This window comes from Adiantum capillus-veneris, chromosome 26, assembly GCF_014529385.1.
Source record: "Adiantum capillus-veneris isolate H3 chromosome 26, ASM1452938v2, whole genome shotgun sequence".
Lineage (NCBI taxonomy): Eukaryota > Viridiplantae > Streptophyta > Polypodiopsida > Polypodiales > Pteridaceae > Adiantum > Adiantum capillus-veneris.
In genome coordinates, this window is record NC_140956.1 from 34,365,326 (window position 1) to 34,370,335 (window position 5,010).

A 5,010-nucleotide genomic window follows, 5' to 3' on the forward strand; every position below is an offset into this window, starting at 1 on the left:
GGCACAAATACTCTTAAGTTTGATGATGTTGTGGGTGTTCTCCTAAGCGAGGAAATACAAAGGAGAAGCACAGGAGAATCATCAAGTGCTGCATTGTCAGTGGAAACAAGAGGAAGGCCTAAGGAGAGATTCAAAAACCAAAAGGGTCGTGATCGCTCAAGGCGGAGCAAGTCACGCACAAAGTCGGTTCTTGAATGTTGGAACTGCGGCAAGAAGGGCCACATCAAGAAGGATTGCTGGTCCAAGAAGAAGAAGGAGTCAGAGTCTCAAGACAACAAGCCAACATCGAAGGCCAATGTGGCAGGTAAAGTGGAGCAAGATGCTCTAATTATCTTATTAGACAATGTGTCTATTCCTGGATAGTAGATTCCGGGGCTTCATTCCATGCGACACCACACAAGCAACATTTCCAAGATTACACCAAAGGTAATTTTGGGTATGTATACTTGGGAGATGATGAAGCTTGTGATATTGTCGACAAAGGTACAGTTTCTGTCAAAACTGCTAACGAAAATGAATGGAAGCTTAAAGATGTTAGGCATGTTCCTTCTCTTCGCAAAAATTTGATCTCTACAGGACAATTGGACGATGAAGGTCACAACATTGTATTCGGAAACAAACGGTGGAAGATCTCAAAGGGATCTTTGGTGGTTGCCAAGGGAGAAAAGGTCGGTACACTTTACTTGTGTACTATGAGCACAAAACCTTCAGCTTGTGCAGCAACTGCAGAAGTTGAGAGTGCGGTGTGGCACTATCGGCTTGGGCATATGAGTGCCAAAGAAATGCAAATCCTTCAAACAACGAAGCTTCTACCAGGTTTGAAAGAAGTGGACTTAGACTTCTGTGAAGATTGTGTTTATGGTAAACAAAAGAGGGTAAAATTTCAAAAATCAAGAAATGAAAGAAAAAATAAAAAACTTGAGTTGGTTCATTCTGATGTTTGGGGTCCTGCAAGTACACCATCACTTGGTGGCTCATTGTTCTATGTAACATTCATAGACGATGCGACTAGAAAAACATGGGTTTATGTCATGAAGAATAAATCCGATGTATTTTCCATATTTCAAAGGTGGAAAGCCTTTGTGGAGAATGAAACAGGTACCAAGGTTAAATACCTCAGATCCGACAATGGAGGTGAATATTGCAGCCAAGCTTTTGAAAGCTTTTGTGCTAGCAATGGCATTCGGAGCGAAAGGACAACCCCAAGGACACATCAACAAAATGGTATTTCGGAAAGGATGAACAGGACAATCATGGAGCGAGCACGAAGCATGCAGCTACATGATGGCCTACCGCTTGAGCTTTGGGCGGAAGCTGTAAGTACATCTGTGTACTTAATCAATCGGTCACCCTCAACGGCATTGGATGGGGGAGTTCCAGAAGAGGCATGGACAGGTAAACTGGTGAATTATGCATTTCTCAAAGTGTTTGGGTGTGAAGCTTTCATGCACATAGATAGAAGCCTAAGATCAAAGCTAGATGCAAAGTCCAAAAAGTGTTTCTTCATTGGCTATGGAGAAGGTGACTTTGGGTATCGCCTATGGAATCCTGAAGATGGTAAAATCTTAAGGAGTAGGGATGTAATTTTTAACGAACAAAATATGTACAAAGATTACTTGGAAAGAAAACAAACAAAAGAAACAGGTGATGAGTACATGGAGCTTGAGGACGGTGAAGACTCAAGGACTGCAAACGGTGACAATGTGCAACAACGTCAACCAAATGAGGAGCCTCAACCTATTCCCCAAATATCTACAAGAGCAAGTAGACCTCCAGAAAGGTTTGTTCCTTCCTTCAACCATCTCTTGATCTCAGATTTTGGGGAGTCAGAATCATACGAAGAAGCTATGCAACATGAATCCAAATAAGAATGGATGATGAGCATGCAAGTGGAGATGGACTCACTACATCGCAACCAAACATGGGAGTTGGTTGAGTTGCCTAAAGGTAAGCGGGCACTTCCAAACAAATGGGTGTACAAGCTGAAGGAAGAAGAAGGTGGGAAGAAAAGGTACAAGTCTAGGCTTGTGGTAAAAGGTTTTTCTCAAAAGAAAGGTATTGACTTCAATGAAATATTTTCTCCTGTTGTAAAAATGAACTCAATTAGGCTTGTCTTAAGCCTTGTGGCTGCTCATGATCTAAATCTCGAGCAAATGGATGTAAATATGGCATTCCCTCACGGTGACTTAGAGGAGGAAATCTACATGCTTCAACCAAAGGGGTATGAAGTAAAAGGTAAGGAGAAAATGGTTTGCAGATTAAAGAAGAGCTTGTATGGTTTAAAGCAAGCATCAAGACAATGGTACTTGAAGTTTGATCGATGGATGATGGATCATGGATTCACAAGATGCAACTCGGATCACTGCGTCTACACGAAGAATTTGGGAGATGGGAAATTCATCATCCTAATGTTGTATGTTGATGACATGTTGATTGCAAGTGCTAACATGCAGGACTTCAAAAACCTAAAAGAGGAGCTATCTAAATCTTTTTCAATGAAATATTTAGGTGCTGCAAAGAGGATACTTGGTATGAAAATATCAAGGGACAGGACGAAGAAGACAATAAAGCTATCTCAAGCAGATTACATCAAGAAGGTACTAGAAAGGTTTGCAATGCAAAATGCAAAATCAGTTTCTACACCTTTGGCTGGTCATTTTAAACTAACGAAGGATATGTGTCCAAAGACACAAGAGGAGATAGCCTATATGTCTAAAGTTCCATATGATGCATCGGTAGGTTCTCTAATGTATGCTATGGTCTGGACAAGGCCAGACATTTCACATGCAGTGGGAGTTGTGAGTAGGTTCATGGACAACCCAGGTAAAGAGCATTGGCAAGCTGTGAAGTGGATACTTAGCTATCTAAAAGGGACAACAACAAATGCTTTGTATTTTGGAGGACCTGATATTTTTCTAGAAGGGTATGTTGATGCAGATATGGCAGGTGACAAAGATACTCGAAGGAGCACTACTGGCTATGTGTTCACAGTTGGAGGCACAGCAATAAGCTGGGCTTCAAAGCTGCAGAAAGTGGTTTCACTTTCTACCACGGAAGCAGAGCATGTAGCAATTACGGAGACAAGCAAAGAAATTTTGTGGCTTCATAGATTCTTCGAATCGCTTGGATTCAAGCAAGACAATTGTGTTTTGTACAGCGATAGCCAAAGCACTATCCATCTTGCGAAGAACTCAGCCTTTCATTCAAGGACAAAGCACATTGAGGTGAGATATCACTTCATACGCACTCTTTTGGAAGAGGGATAGCTAAAGCTAGGAAAGGTGCATACAAGTGAAAATCCTGCAGATATGTTTACAAAGCTGGTCAACAAGGAGAAGTTGAGCTTTTGCTCATCTTCTATCGGCATTCAAGGATAAGAAGCCAGGATGGAAAGCAGTCACAGGTTTGGTTTGGACATCAATCTCCAAGTGGGAGATTGTTAAGTATGGAGCCTGATTTACCCTTGTAATTTTCTGTGGTAAAAGCGCACATTTGTAAGGCCCCCATTATGAGGAGAAGCCATTGTGCGTAAAGGAAAATCACTCGCCGGAAACCAAAATTTTCAAGGCAATAAACTTTTTTTTCCCTCGTCGGAATATTCCTTTTCGTTGGAATATTATGGCCGGACGATGGCCGGAAAGTGGTCGAAAAACAACCATCGGTTGGCCGGTGGCCGGTGGTCGGAAGTCAATGGTCGGTGGCCGGTGGCCGAATTCAAAAGAGGACTTGTCTTCTCAAGGGCGGCCACACATGGGCGGATTGGAGGGTCCGATTTGGACTTATCTACACAAGGGTGGCTACACATGGCTGCCTCTCATGAGAGAGGGCAACCCTTTTGGCCTATAAAAGGAGGTCATTTCTACACACATTATATATAGTGTGTGAAGTTGATGCAACAAGGTGAGGGTGAGGTGGTGAGAGTGAAGAAAGGCAGGAGCTCCATTGAGGGTATAATCCCTTTGTAAACTACTTCTTGTTTTGAAGTACTAAAGCCATTGAGTGGTTGCTTTCCCATGGACGTAGCCCACATTGGATGAACCACGTATATCATGTGTACTCTCTCTCTCTCTCTCTCTACTCTATAATCTCGTGTATGTAAATTTGTCTCTCTCCATTAAGTAATCTACTCAATATCTATTTAGCTACGTCATATTTCCTAACAGGGGTTCTAAGCAATATTTAGAGGGGTCTACCGGGTTGCTTTCTTTTGTACAACTTTGATGATGTGGCACTCTTAAAAGGCCCAAAAATGAGTTCAAAATTTTCCTAATGTGTAGTGTTTGTAAAAGATTCTGTTTAGCCCTTGTTGTCATGTACTAGAGATAGTAATGTAAGCTCACATGACATTTATGACACTTTGTTGCCTCTTTTCAACGGTGGAAGTTCTAATGTAAATTCCAATGAGACAAATGTCCAGCCTTTGGGGGTTTTTGAAAAATGTTACAGATCAGCCTATTACTGATGTAGATGTACATGATGTACTTGATGAGGAAAGGGATGAAAATGAGCAGGCTAGAGGTATGCCAAAATGGCCGGTGCACACTTTGCGGGATAGTAAATTGGATGCACCTTTGTCTACTACTGTGCGTTTTCTATGTGCGTTGGTAGCTCATTTTGGTTGGCATGTACATCAATCAGACATTGTTACTGTTTCTTGAATGGTGACATGTTTGAGGAAGTTTATGTAATGCAGCCTCATGATTTTGTCAAGAAAGGACAAGAGGATAAGGTTTACAAATGTAAAAAAGCTTTGTATGGGTTGAAGCAATCTCCTCGTGCTTGGTATGAGAAGGCTGGTACTCATTTGGTCAAACGAGGCTTTCGGAACAGTCCAACAGAAAGCACATTGTATGTAAAGCGTGAGGGTGATGTACTTCTCATTGTGGTTCTTTATGTAGATGATTTGTTGATCACTGGACCAAATGAGAGACATTTTGCTGAATTTAAGGCCAATTTGAATGCTACTTTCAAGATGAAAGATTTGGGGTTGTTGCATCATTACTTGGGTAT